Genomic DNA, 15,716 nt, shown 5'->3' on the forward strand with positions numbered 1-15,716 from the left:
CCGAACGCGGCGTGGAGTCCAAGCGGCCGTCGTCCGCGCGGAAGAGTCGCGCGCGGCGAGAAGGGTGGATGTAGGTCGTCATCGCGGTAGCCGTGCTCTCCGACGCCGGGCCAGTGGCCGGCGAGGGAGGAGGGGAGGTGGTCGGAGAAAGCGCTTCCACGCCCTCGGAACTTTCTCCGCCGGCCACACCTGCGTAGGCGCCTTGTCGCTCTCCGGCGGCGGCCACCACCGACGGAATCGCGAGAGCGCTGCAGCGCGCGGCGCATTGTATCGCCGATTTCCGTTGCTCCCCGCGCAGCGCGCCTGTGTGACCCCGCCAAGTTGCTTCGAGACTCTCGGGACTTATCATTTCAATTTGCGCCGTTTCGAAGTGGGAGCACGCGGGCGCCAAACGAGCGTCTCTTTTTCCCCTGAGCGTCACGGCTGTCCTCCGTTAGACGGATGCACATCCGCTGCGGGTGATGGATGGAGCGAGACCGGGTCGCGGATCAAACGGCTCAACAACTTTTAAAGGTCAAATCGTAGACGGCGCTATGTAAACCTTGCGCGCTGGGACAGACGCCTGTCTCCTCGCAAATGGGCGAAACTATATATGCAAATACATTCACTTGTTCCGTTTCTCAAACGTTTGGTTCGTGTCCAGTACAATTTGTGACAGACTTGTTGTGGAAAATGCCCCGTGCGTGCTGATGTCGAGGTAATAAAAAACATTTTCTTTACTGTCTTCCTTTTCTTTCGTTCAGACAAAAAATAGCTTTACATAAGCGCTTTAACAAAATGAAGTCCGCTTAGCGCACGACTGCAGCCTAGAATCTATGCAAAGAGAATGAAGAGAAACAAGATGCTATGGCTAGGGCTTCGGATATTATCCCCTGTCGCTGAGTTAAATGGGCAACCACGTTTTTCATGCAGTGTAGCTTAACCTTTCTAGTAGGCTTCCAACGCCTTTTTACCTTTGCTCCTCGACAAGCACCGCTTGGGAAGCGCTATCAAGAAGAAAACTTGCCAAGTTGAGTTCCTGTCGTACGTCATAACGCCTATAAACACGCTGACACAGTAAGTTCAGGAACGACACTGTAAAGGATCGTAAATTATCGTCAAAAAAGCGTGGTAGAAGGATGGTAAAAAATTATTTATTTCCCAAGCACTATGGGTAATCGGGTGTAAGCGAAGCTTTTAGTAGTGTTTGTGTTAATTGACGGCCATTGGTGGTGATGTTGATGGTGAATGTTTTTTAAGTTATTTAGCATATTTTGCACTATGACAGTGTTGGGGGTGATGTTCCCCTTGCGTGCACCACTTGTGTTTATCCACACAGTGCCCAGGACACACAACGAGACGTGTTTGCTTGAGACGTTGTTGTGGGCCATTGTTCGTAGCCTACGAGAAGGTTAGCGCGGTCATTTCCTCACACGGTGCATCGCGTCGTGGAAGAGGTGTTGAACTTTGGTTAAACTTCGGTGCTTTGCGCGGCAAAACCACAATCAGATTATGAGGCGCAAGGTAGTGGGGGACTCCGGATCGATTTTTACCACCTGGGGTTCTGTAACGTGCACCTAAATCTAAGTACACGGGCGGTTTCGCATTTCGCCCCTGTCTAAATGCGCCCGCCGCGGTCAGGATCGAACCCGCGACCTCGAGCAACGCCACAGCCACTAAGCTAATCAAGAGTGTTTCTGTAGAAAGTCATATGCCGGTCAAACCGAAACAGAGCAAGACTGCCAATAAGCGCAAGAAGAGTCTACTTGATGTCTTACAAGGAGCCACAGTATACATTGTCGGTGTGCCCCACTGGAAGAGCAATGGCAATGGCTAACGGACAGTAAGTTCGCAAAAACATTGCCTCATTGCCTAAACCACACACGGCTGCATGGTTTTACGAGATATTTTTTTTACTTTATATTGCCTTGACAAGAATATCTAGAATTGAGATTAAAAAAAAAAAGAACTAGCATGCGCAAGTAGCAAAGCGTTATATGCGATATGAAGGCATATAAAGCAATAAAGATCTATCCACATGCGCGTGGAATTATATCCGCACAGCATATGTCTTCTGCGGCTTCCACGTTTACCGCCATTTTATGAATGGTATTCATTTGTTGCAAGTAAGTTTGGGGCAAATAAAACCGTGCGTCATCATTTTTAACGGAGGACAAAACACAGGCGCATTTGCGAAGGTGAATTCGCTGCTCCCGCTCATGAAACTCGGCGGCTGCGGTCAGAATTTGGCATTCATCTCGAAACCTAGCAGAAATGGTAAGGAAGAAGAGTGCGCATCCTTTTCGGTATCGTTCACTGCGCATGATGGGGACCCATCAACCAAAGACAGTTTGCTTACCACGCTGACATTATTGGAAATACGCCGATGCTTTGGGTGGCGAACGATCAGAGGGGTGGGAGGAAACAGAGCTGCGACCTTAATTTTGTCAAGAATGCGCGTATCGGCGAGAATAGCCTACTGCCATAAGTCTCGGTGCCTGCACGCAAATGAGACGACTGCAGCAGCTGTGCAACGATACATCTAGGAGGCCGGCGCCCAGAGGCAAGCTGCGGCCGCGTTCCCTGTTCACAGCGATCGAGGTTCCGTGGGGTGGGAACGAGGTATAGGAGCTGAGAACGAGCAGCGTACGTGTTGCGAGAGCAGGCAGCAGCTGCCCTCCCACAAGCGTAGAAAGTGAACTTGCAGAAACTAGGCCGCACAGGAGATTTGGAAACGTGAGGCTGACAGTGTATCACATCCGTAGGCAGTCGGCAGGAGCCCTCGAGCATTTCCTTTTTTTTTTCCTAGAGACTACGCATGCAGTGTGATGCCACGCGGATCTGGCCGTGCGAACATTCTGTATACAAGGAAAGGACCAACGCAGAACGTTCGCGCTGGCAATTCCGTCTATCTGCTTTATATGGACATCTATGCAGTACTTCCTGACACATTTCAAGATCAAGATTACAAAGTGCACATTCAAACGTCAGTCAAATCAGGACATTTATCGTAGCTCTCACAGTCTTTATTTATCTATACCCTTCCCGTTCATATGTTCTACGCGCGAGACACGGATAGAGCTATGTTGAAGGTATGGTTCAGTGCCGCTTCGGTATATCCGTATGTTAGCTGGTCATTTGGATAGTATCATTCTTTCTTTGCGGTGTTCGTTTCGAATTGAATCTTCGTTGTTGATGGATCTAAGTGGCCTATCTTTTTCTCCCGTTGCCGCAGTACAATACAATCAATCGCGGGAGCAAAACTAGCTAACTACCGAAATATTCGAAGCATTTGTTGCGCCTTGCATGCTCTTCAACGATATGAGTATTTCGATAACGGTTCTCTCCGCAAGTATACTGTAATGCATTCGCCAATGAGTGTCACGGGTGCAATTAAACAAAATGGGCTTTTTTTTCCCCTTTTTTTCTTACACGCACTTGTAACTTCAAGAAACTACTTATAACTTTATTGAAGGGCAAAAGTAATCCAAACACACGAGTAATTCGAACATACCCCTACAACATACCCCAATAATGAGCACGAGAAATTCGAACACACCCCTTCCGTACCCTCCTGCGTGTCCTTCTATTCACCAATGAGCGCCACGCGTCATGATTCCGCCGTGTTTGTACAGGGTGTTCACGGCTGGCTCACAGTTGCATCCATGTGGCGGATGCGACTGACCCCGCAGCCGCGTCGTCGCATTCCTCGGGAACGTCAACGCGGAAGAAACCGAGTACTGCAGGATGCGCGGGCTTGTCGTCGTCGTCGTGCTTGCCCAACATTAGACAAAAACACGCGCGCCCGTGTGTCGCACAGTACCGTTCTCAGCTACTCCACGCAGTTTCTCTTCGCCCGTGTACTTTCTGTTCGAAATGACGCGCGCTGTGTTCCACATCGACCGCGAAAACTACTATCAAGAAAAAAAGCAAAAATTGCGCCTACCTTTGCGATCGCTTAGACAGAGCTCTGCGTTCACCTCGGCCAGCTACATAAGTTTAACATTTCAATCGGAAGTAAAAGGAACACTGCCGGAGTTTCCCATCGCGAACCTTGGCGTCGGCCTCGCCAGCACTTGTCTATAGCGTTCATTAGCGAACAGATGGCTACCCCATAAAGCATCGATAAGTGACTACATTGTTAGCACGGTCATGCGCGCGCAACAGAGTCACGCGATGCGGTACCGCGTATATCCTAAGTTAGTCGAGCGTGTTTTGTCTGTAACGAGTGGTTCACTCCGGTAGACAAGTGCACAAATTGGGGCTCATTACTTCAGCCGCTAATTATGCACGCCAGAAGTACAATAACTCAAATCGCAGCACAAGCAAAGCCGCGCAGGACACGAATGGGAATACGTTCTGATAGCCGATAACAAAAGGGAAGGCCTCGCCCATCTGATTTGTCATGTATTGCGTGGTTCGCTTCTCTATAGAGATCAAAACCGACCTTGCTTTCATTCTTCAATGGTGCCATTTCATCTGGGTTGCGGCACCAAGGTTGGAACGACCGATGCTGACCGTTCCCTTACGCGCCTGGGGTTGGTGCGCAAACAGGCGCGCATTTATAAACGCGCACGAACGTGAACGGCCGCGACCTTGCATGGAATCGCGGGAGTGGCGTATCACAAAACCCTGATTTTATATGCTGCTGGTCAGGGTTGAAACGTTTTGGCATGAAGCCGTTCGGCTTCCTTTCGACTGATGAAGGTGCGCGGCAAACAAATACGCTCGCCTTGGAGCTATACCGCACGCTGCACTTTTCTTTTCCCACGCTCCGTATACTTACGAAGCAGCGCGCTTCTTGAATATACGCATGGCCACTCGAGTTAAGCAAAAGCGTATGCTGGACGCAGAAGTCGCTCGCAATGCGGCACTGGCAATGTGACGATGGAAAAGCGGCAATAGCCGGAAGCGTTACGGGCTCGTTCTTCACGGGAACGCAATCAAGCTTCTGAACATGCATGCGCAGACGTGAAAATCGATTTAGTCCGAACGCTTAATTAATAATGCAGTGAGAGAGAAAGGAGGCAGGGGAGTTAAGCAGATTGGCTACACTGCATTGAGAGTGGAGGAAAAAGGAGAACGAAGAAAAAAAAAGGGGGAAAGTGAGAGAAAGTGATCATGCCCTCACTACAAGACATTGTTTACTGCGCATTCCGAGGCAATCACAGAGTCCGCTTGTCTAAAAAGAGTACTGACATTATAGTTTCGGCTCTCTCGTTTCTTTCTTTTCCTTTTCTTTTTTTCTGTTAAATGGCAAGGTCCTAGACCTCTAAACCTCAGAAAAAAAAAAATTCGGCTGAGACACTTAAAACTGCTTACGTGTGGCAATGCGAAAGCATTACACCGTTTGTAGACCTCGGAACGGCATGAACGCGCTCATCTTATACATTCATGACGTGGCGCCACCTCCTACCCATTGGCTGCACCGTCAAGTGCCTAATGACGCACGCACTAGGCACACCTTTAGTCAGCCAGAACCGTTGAGCCGCCGTGACGCCGGGGAACAGTGCTCGTCTCGCACCTTTGAGGCCCGGGTTCTGTTTTTACCCAAACCGAAATTTACCAGATTTGCTTTTCGAAGCAATTCATCTAGCTTGTTTACAGAAACCTCCCTGAGAAATAAGATGTCTATCCGAGCATTTTTTACATGTTTTTACTCCTTGCGCGTCGGCCATTTTTGGTGCCATTTTTGGTACCATTTTTCGGTCACGCTGACGCCGACGGATATTAGTGTAACGGGGCATATAATGCTTTCGCATTAATAATGCAAAGCCTCAGAGTGGCCTAAGCTTTTCTACACCCAGTTTCAGTTTCGTGTACCAGTATGTGACTGTGTTGAAACGTTACGACGCAGAAGTTGATCACGTGCGAGCAGGACATTGCGAGGTTTTGACACTCCCTAGCAGTGAGTGAACCGCTACGCCTCCGATTTGCTACCATGCACTGGGGGAAGGGATAACGTGTTCAAAAGAAAGAAAGGAGGGAAGAAAGAGAGAGCACCAGTCACGCACATACTTGAAGGAGCACACCAAGTCTACAAACGGTCGCAGAAACCTGTCGATTTCAAGTACTGTAACAACGCCCTCGTCGCTTCCTGAGCCAGCGACGCGCTTAGCCATGGTCCAAGAATCTTGGCTTCTGAAAACGGTATTGAGTCCAGTCAGTTTAACGCTGTCCGGAGAGGGCGTCATAACAAGAACAAAAGGCCAGGAAGTGTTTTTTTTTTGTTTAATTGAAATGAAAATAAATGAAATAGATGTACAGTTACCCTATATAATGGTGACGGCTACTCCTTTTCACATAGCAGAAATGCCCATATAATAAAATTTATATATAGTAAGTATAGAAAAAAGAAACAACGTCCTAGGGCCAATAAGTTACCGCACAGAGTCCTACACACACACACGAACATATCGATAAAAACGGCAAAGGCAAGTCGCACCACACTGTGTTCGTAAACAGAGTCACAAACGCACACAACAGCCGCGATGTCATCTGCGATGAGCAGGTAAACAGATGAGCAATACATTCCATGTTTTTTTTCGATGCCGCAGTAATCGCACGTATGTGTGTCAGACATTCTAATGCGTAACGAGTATGCTTTCGTGAATGCGACCCCGATCCAGAGGATACATAACAATGTTGAATTAGAGCAGGAAATTCGTGATGGCAGTTGCAGCTTCAACAAAGAATAAAGTGGATGCAGAGTACTGTAGAATAAACCACGTTATAGGGTTTGATAGCGCTTTGCGCACGTGGTCTCGTTGTCCGGTTAGGCGTCTGCTTTACTGCGTTATTCATATGGTACTTCACGCACTATCCGGGGGGCTATGTATGTATGTTTCTGTCTATACGTATGTTTGCATCTCGCTCAATAAATCACTTTTATTTTATTTTCAATGTGAAAAGAGGAGGCGGAACAAAAACCTGAAACAGCTTGACGAGGGTCCCGCCTCCTCTTACAGTCAACCAGCATGCGTAGAAACATCATCTTTCCCCAAGACATGCGAAAAGTATTCACAGTTAAACAATATCACAAAACCATGCACACAAAAACCGTATCTCACCGTTTTCCTGCCTACCTGGGTTACTGGGTAGTCTGTGCTGAGGGAATAGGGTTCGAAACCAATCGTGGGACCAGCCTGGGTCACTGAGTATGAGACAATGTGTACATACGTGCCGTTCTTCAAACAACCTCTTTCAAGCTGACAAGGGTCCCTGTATACATGTAGATGCGGGACTGGGTGGTGTTGGACTGGGTAGGTACCGCGCTGTTCGAAGAAACTCTTCGACACCGACTTGGAGCAGTGGGCATGTGCCGCTCGGTCTGTGCTCGTCTTCAATGAACCTCTTTGATGCCAACTTGAGTCGCTGGGTGTGTGCCAGAAGGTGCGTGCGGCTCTTCAACGAACGCCTTTTTACGCCAACGCTTTAGTGAACCGCGTCTTCAACCACTGGATATGCATGTGCAGCTCTTCAATGAAGCTCTCGCCAACTCGGGTCACAGAGTATGTGCCACTGGTTGTCCGGAGAGCGAGGGAACAATTCTCAGCGTTCGCAGGCGCCGGTGAGCCGCGCTTCTCGTCTCGGAGGCACCGCGCGGACTTCTCGGCCGCGCCACTAGATGGCGCATCGTGCCCAGAAAAGAAACGCGAGAGAGGAGCCCGGTTGGCGCATGACGCCTTTCTCAGCGTTCGCACGCACCGGCGCGCCATGCATTTCGGAGGCCAGACGCAGGCTTCGCGGTGGCTGAGCTAGATGGCGCCGGGTGTTCTTAGAAAAGCGCGAAGGGGGAGTCCCGCCGCAGTACACGCCTCGTACATAACTCCTTTCGATGGTGGCAATACGTTGTGTGGCTATATAGAGTCAATGTTAAACGCATTACCGTCTACAGTCATCGTGAGATGGGTTCTGCCGTTTTTTTTTCCATTGGCGCACATTGTTAAGGTGCGAGGCCCTCTATTCATCGCAGGTTCTGGTCTGCAAGCATCTGTCTCCCAGTTAAAGTACAAAACCTCTTTCATTTTATCTTTCATTTATTTGTTACTGTACCTATAGGCTGCATGTACAGCGGCAGACACGCGTAGCCCAGGCGCGCACGATGAACGACGAACTTGGCACACAAAGAAAATATCAATTACTTGCAAGCCATCGAACATAATTTAATGGTAATGATAAAAAAATGTCTTTAAAATTAATAGAGCTACATAAGATGAATTTTAGTAGCTGTTAAGAGTAAACCCTTTAATTATGCCCTGAAGATCTTTTCATGCTTGTTTGTTTCAGGTGCATTATAAGCTCATTTTCAAGGTATTTTTCCTTACAATTTATTTATGTTCGATGGCTTGCAAGTCGTTGATGCTTTCTTTGTGTGCCAAGTTCGTCGTTCATTGTGCGCATCTAGGTTATGCGTGTCTGCCACTATACATGCAGCCCTATAGGAATAGTAATAAATAAATAAATAAATAAATAAATAAATAAAGAAAGAAAGAAAGAAAGAAATACGTTTTGTACCATAACTGGCAGACCATGTGGATGCTTGCAGACAAGAACATGTGCGTCAATCCACCATGGTGGCGTAGTGGTTACGGCGGGACAAAATCCCAACCGCGGCGGCCGCATTGCTATGGGGGCGAAATGCAAAAACGTCCGTGGTAGCGTGCACTGGGTGCACGTTAAAGAACCCCGGATGGTCAAAATTATTCCGGAGTCTCTTACTTTGGCGTCTCATAATCATATTGTGGTTTTGGCACGTAAAACTCTAGAATAAAATGTAAATTTTTCAATATTCATCTTATAATCAATGCCACATATATCATTCAGATCGGTTCAGTGGTTGCCTGCTGAGAATATATCTGCTTTTTGTAAGTTTCGTATCCGTTTTCCATGAGCTTGCTCTTAGTGTCTAGTTCACCGACGAAATCTACGGAAAGTATTGTTTCTAGAGTGGTTTACGCTTGATCGAAGGACTAGAAGGTCGCTGGCCTATTCGGTTGCCAGCCTATAAAGAATAAGTACTCAAATGATTTCAACTGGATGAAACGTGATAGCATAAACCAGTTGCAGCAATGAAGCAGTTTGTGCGATTCCATGACACACTGAATTACATTCTTATAAATTTTAGGTTTCCTAAACTCTGCTGTAAGGTGGTGCTGCGGCCAGCAATTCCCAAAAGGCCAAATTCACCTGCCAACATCCTCGTCCTCCTCAGCAGTTGCTAACGCTGCTAGCTTCCACACATTACAATCCCTCGTAAACCATTCAACCCAAGCACATTTCAGTCGAACACAGTAAAGGCGCATACCGACATAGGCATGTACCGTGACGTTCCCCGCGTTATAAAAAACGTTTATTCCTCTTAGCCACACAGCTGATGCGGGTCAAGGGCCGATGATTTACGTAAATTGAGGCACTATTATTCAGATTTAAATATACAAAAAAGAAAACAATGGGAGGGCTTATGAAGGCATGTTGGTGAACGCATTAAGCGGGAACGTCAGTCTCTGTTGCAATGCGTAACGGTGCATGTCGTTAGTGATTGCGATTGCAATTTATTCAAAGTTTTGTCTACAATACCTGCATGATCAAGAAAATAAATAAATTCTGGAATGTTACCTGCCAAAACCACGATCTGATTATGAGACACGTCGTAGTGGCGGACTACAGATTAACTTTGATGACCACGTGGTTGTTTTTTTTCTAAGTACGCGAACGTTATTCTCTTCTTTCTTTCTTTTTTTTTGCATTTCGCCCCCATCGAAATGCGACAGCGCCGCAGGGAGGATCGAACCCGCAACCTCGAGCTGTAGCAGCACATCGCCACAGCTACTGGGCTACCACGTCGTGTCCCTACACAAACAGCCTGCAGAAGCATTAACACTCGTATGAAAGACGGGACCTCCGCCCGAGGAAGTTCTGCAACAAAATTGTGAAGCTTTGCATCGCATTAACATAGCGCAGAACGCAACTTCGCAAAATTCAACGACAATTACAGAGTTACGCTTCAATCAGATCCCTTAAGTATTTTTTCTTATAGGGGCCAGTTTGTGAATGTTGTGATAATGTTTCCGCTCGCTCCCAAAACAAATCTAGGTCTGCTTCTCGTACGCTGCATTTCAAGAGTCAGTCACGATTTTGTTGCAGCAAGGCCAATCACGACAGAGAATAGGCGCACACGCACGCACCCACCATTAGGAAAACTAGAGCTAACGACGTCCTGTAGGCATGATGGCCTATCGATACCTGTGGGTGCGCAGAAAGTTGTCCTGAACATACAGTATAGGGCACAAAAAAATATGATATGTTGTGTTTGTGTGCTGTGAGCTAAACTACTCAGAATCATTGTTCTGCTTTAAGCCAGACCGCTAGCGTAGGGCAATAGGCTCTTGAACATGCACTACCATTGTACTTTATTCGCACCGCATAGCCCACCCACCGTGTACGTAATTTGCGTATTCCAAGAGTATCGCAAGGAAACAGTCATATCCACCAGTAGCGAAAATGCGTGCGCGCTGGTGAGAGAAATTTTAATGATAGGTAGGGTGGCTAGCCGAGCAAAATGTTTGGCATGTTACTACAGGTTTAATATTATAGCAAGAGGTCAAAGGATGATATAAGAAGAAAAGATACACACCCGCATCCACTCGCACAAAAACTCGGAAAGAGGCAGCAGTGAGCACCATGAAATTAACAAAGTGGAGCTTTATGGCACCGTCAATAAGCAAAGTGTTATCCATTTCTGTCATTCTGGCTGCACCACATGGATGGATAACATTTTGTTTATTGACGGTGGCATAAAGCTCCACTTTCCACTGTGTGTATTTTCCATGTGTATTTTCCACTGTGTGTATGTGTATTTTCCACTTTCTATGTGTATTTTTTTCTTCTTTCTCTCTTGTCCTTGTCTATCGTCTGTAACATATGTTGAAACAGTGGGATGCTTATGTTTAAAAATTCAACACTGCGGTTTATCGGAGCGAAGATCAAGGTAAACGACTACGCGAAATGTTTGGCCTCCAAACCTGCGTTGCGAAAGTGTGGTCAGGTGAGCGTTATATCATGACAGATATATCTGACCGCGTCGTTCACACATGGTGCCAGTATTACTTGAATTGTGCGGTCAGTAATCAGCGTTGTGCGTTGTTGTAATGCTATTTATTTAGCGCCTTAGTTGGGACATTTACAGAAATACAGTTGAAAGTAGGTTCTTTCCAGCCTCTACATCCGATTTCCGGCAGGCCGTGCCTCTGTAACACCGGCACCAGTGCAGTGCAAGCTATTGAATGTGCAGTACCACAACAGTAAAATAAAAAGCTCACGGTCTTCAAAAAAATTCTACCTCTGAAAAATTTATGTGCTTCATTCATGTTCAGGTATGCGATGTTTGTGAACAGTGAACATTTGTCAACAGTAGGCCTGAATTCCAGTCACATCGTCTCCTGCTTGTCTCATTAGTTTCTATGCATGATGTTCATTTTCTCCACGTATCAAAGATGGATGGATGGTATGAGTGTCCCCTTAGTGTCCTCTCTCTCTCTCTCTCTCTCTCTCTCGGAACAAGATTCTAATCTGAACGTGGAGGATCTTCGCGACGTATCCATCGCGCACAAAAATGAACATATCACTTCGAAGTATAAAGTGAGCCTCATTTACACACTTTTTACATCTTGACTGCGTTTACATTTTTACGTGTTGCCTTATTTTTTAAAACAACAGGTTAGAATATTTCTTACCCACAATTGCGGCTCAGCGGCTATGACGCCCTGCGTCTGACCCCGAAGTAGCAGGATTCTTCATCAACGTGCAAGAAGACCTGTTCCGACGGCCACCTCCGTGTCAGCCTCTTCTCTCCTTTCGTAAAGCGAGCAGCTTCATTCATTCATCCGTCGCTCGCAAAAGAGAGAGAGAGAGAACAACATTGTGCAACGCTGGCGTGCGTGCGCGCTTTCCAAACCGTCATGGTTTCGATTTTGCGGAGGAGGAAAGTATCAGAACCACAACACCACGTATAGCAGAGGTTCGCATGCACATACCTGTGTGTCCTTTCTCAGCTCTTGCCACAATCATCCTCCTTCTCCTCGCTGTTACACCCTCGCGTTTCGCCGCGCTACGCTTTTGTAGATTTTCCTACTTCTGCGCGCCCACGGCAAGTGGCGAGCTTCTGATCAAGTAGCGCAGTTTCTTCGATAACATTTTAATTTTCCGTCTGAACCGACACAGGAGCCTCAGCAAGGGCACCCAAGTTTATGAAGGGCCCAGCATAGAGTTACGAAACAGGAAGTACCTCGTTCTAAAAGCCTAAATTGGCAGAGCGTAGTTTTTATGTTTTCTACTTTTTATTTATTTTCTTCTTTATGAACGCCTTCAGCATCTTCTGCAGCCAAACGTAAGCCGCTTCATGAGCGGTATAATTAGAGCGCTTTCTATTCGTCTATTCCACAAGTGCAAACACTACTTGCGTGTAAGTGCAATACAGCCGTCTGACTAAACAGGGCGCTCGTCACGTATACATGTTACGCAAGAATGCGGCAACAAAAAAGAATGCATGTTCACGTTTTTGGCGCTCCTCTTTCTTCCGGTACTGCACTTTCAGCAACATGCATAGCAGGCATCACTCGCTTGTGCACTGAGCTCGAAAAGCGCTAGCCTGCAGCCACAACCACCTCTTTTCCGCCTTCTAACCGCTGCCTTTTTGCCCTCATAATCTCTGCTCACCCCGCCGTTCCCGTCTCAAACTTGGTCGCGCCTTTTTGGCGTGATTATGGCGTATTTCTCGTTCAAAAGTTTCCTCTGCAGTGGCTTCCGCTGCTACCGCGCGCGACGTAGGTACCGAATGAGTGTATAAATTATGCATCAGGCGCGTGCCACTTTAACGTGCGCGAAAGAAGAAGAAAATATGGACATATAGCGAGAGTGGTCCACGAAGCCGAAGCGTCCTGCGAAGACGCTATTTTTCGACCCTTCCCGGCGCACAAAGGTAATCGCCTGCAGTTCGCGCTTCTCGCAGCAGCCGCGCGGGTGTGGCTCGTCGGTGAATGCATGCATTGCTAGCGGAACAGCAGCGAGCCTTCCTGCCTCGGCGACGAGACGTTTGGCGCCTCTTGCGAAAAAGAGAGAGAGAGTAAGGAAGGAAGAGCAATGAGAAAAAAATAAGAGAGCCTCTGCCGAACCGGGCCCAGGCGATCGTTACCGAATTAGCTTGACCAGAGAAAACAGCTAAGGGAGCGGCTTCGGCATCGTGCGCGGCTACAGTTGTTAATTGTCGGACAGAAACACGACTCCGATGCGCCAACAGTCGGACGAAAGACGCAACGGGAGTAGCTACAACGTTCAGCTTGCAGATGATTATCGGCACACAATTACGCCTTTCGGTTTCACTCCTTTCCTTTCTGCGGTTCCGAGTTTATCTTCGGCGGGTGTTTTCTTTTCGGCATGGCAGCGGGAACATTTTCACTCGGTATCCTACAGACGCGCCCCTTTTCTGGCCGAGGAAAAGGGCGGGTTACACCCTACCGTGTTCTTGTACGTCGTTACGCCGGCCGATGCGGAGATGCCCGATTAGGCAACGTTCTCTGCACTCCGTGAGGCGAATCAAGATCAGCTTCTCCGCTCAGTGGAGACGTGAACGACTCGTCGCTTCAGCGATACAAAGAGACCGCATCGAGCCACCGTTGAACAAACTGCATGATATAAGATACCGACGTCGGATATCTGACGCAGCCGCACACGTCGGAACTCCGGAGAGTCACAAGGTTTCCTCAAGGCATTATACAGAGGGGAATGCCCGTGGCGGAGTGAAGCCGGGTGCTATTAGCGCTTTGTCTGCTATGATATATATAGTCATAGCCGAAACAGCGCACAGCTAAATGAAGGGGAGATATAAGCGGATAAAGATTCCAGGTGACGAAGGATCAACCCTGTGGAATCATGGGCGCTACGGTCCTCTTGTAGTCAACGTCTAGCGTCCTCCATCGCTGCGTACGCCAGACTTCTTCGATCATATCCTATTCTCATCGATAGCGTGATAGATGTGTGGTCAGGCAAACATATACTGTTGCCATTAAAGAGCTGCCCACTCACAGTTCCGGGGCCGCTAGCACGTTCTGCAAGCGGCCCCGTGTTTATGAGAGACGTTGGAGTGGAAGCGATTTCTTACATACCGCTCTCATCGCAAGGCGGCGAAGTCGAGCCCACTATCGCGTGCTCAGCACCAGCACGTCATGTCGATTGATCCGCAGTGGCGGGTTGCATGATATACGCAATGCGTAGCAGATACATGCAAAAAAGGTTCGTACAGCTGAATGATCTGATCACTCAGATAGCGATCTCATGCGTAAAAACGTTGCTGTCGCGCTGACTGCTGAGAATAAAGTTATGCTGGTTAATAAGGGTCATTGAAAATAATGTGTCCTATCATCTTATGACATGCAGGTAAAACGGGCTTGTAGTTATTACGACTTGTATTGGTCCCTGATATATTTTAAATAAATATATTGGCATGCATGCTAAACTTCTTATGTGTTGTATCCATTACATAGGAACCGCTGAGAAATTGCAGATAGTACAAAAACAGAAAAGGCGGCATGTTATCGAGATTAGTTTCTCGCATGTATTATCAGATCCAGGGTCTGCAATGGCGTGACTACTCCATTTCAAGTTAATGTGATTGATGAAAAACAGCGATGAGTGGCTGAATAATTCTTAGCGACTTCCTAAAGTTGAGCTTATCTATGAATATTTGGGTGGAAATGCGCTTAAAGTATACTGCGCACTCGTACATCTACTGGTACGGCGCGGCCGGTCGTCAATAACGGCGCTGTGTACCAAGCTTTTGGGTTAACTGTAAGCTAAAACTTTCCCTGATCAGTTTATAACATATTATGGTGGCTGCAATTATACCTCTTCAATCTCAGAATCCGTTACATTTGGAGCCTATTAGCTTGCCAATAATTACGGGATTTCGTTCGCGTGACCTTTATGTAGTACGCTCGTTTTTTTTTTTTTTCTTTTTGCTCAGACCTCTCTTGATATGGCGGCCTAACAAGGAATCAAGTTGATTCTTAGAAGTTGTGCATGTCGGTATTGTTGCGACGGAGACGTCTCAACGCTGCCGCCACCGTTGCGAAGGAGGATCCAAGGCGATGGTGGTTAAACGAAACATATATGTGCAGTATGTACAAGGGCGTTACATGAACGGCTCAGAGGCCGGGAGCATAACCGATTCGCAAAAAAGCGTGCGACGAGAAACGGGAGCACGCCTCTGCTCGCTGTCGTCGTCGTCTCTCTCCGGCATCACGTGGTTCGGGCTTTTCCCAGGAGTCGTTGCAGCCGCCAGCGGTTCGAACTCCTCCAATCAGGAACCTCCGCGGGTTGCTGTCCGAATTCCGACGAATGGACGAGAGGCACCTGCATCAGGCGATCCCGGTGAAGTGGCTCATCGTCGCCGCTCCGGCGGCGCCACCGGATGTAACCCGAACATGACTCGCCGTCGGGCCCGGCCGATTCACTCGGCGCCAGGTTTCAGCCGCATGCCGCCAAAGCGAACTCTTGTCGGGAGCTCTGTTACAACAGTGTGCAAGAACCTTCCACATCTTCAAGTGTGCCACTAAATTATAGGTTAGTTTTGACAAGTCGTTCGATTCTGAATGTTATTTTCGAACGTGGCTGCTGGAAAATAATTTTGTATCATTTTTTTTTCTTTTCGTTACATTAGCTTTATCGAAGCGAGGCGCCGA

The sequence above is a fragment of the Dermacentor variabilis genome, chromosome 1, assembly GCF_050947875.1.
Source record: "Dermacentor variabilis isolate Ectoservices chromosome 1, ASM5094787v1, whole genome shotgun sequence".
In the NCBI taxonomy this organism is placed as follows: domain Eukaryota; kingdom Metazoa; phylum Arthropoda; class Arachnida; order Ixodida; family Ixodidae; genus Dermacentor; species Dermacentor variabilis.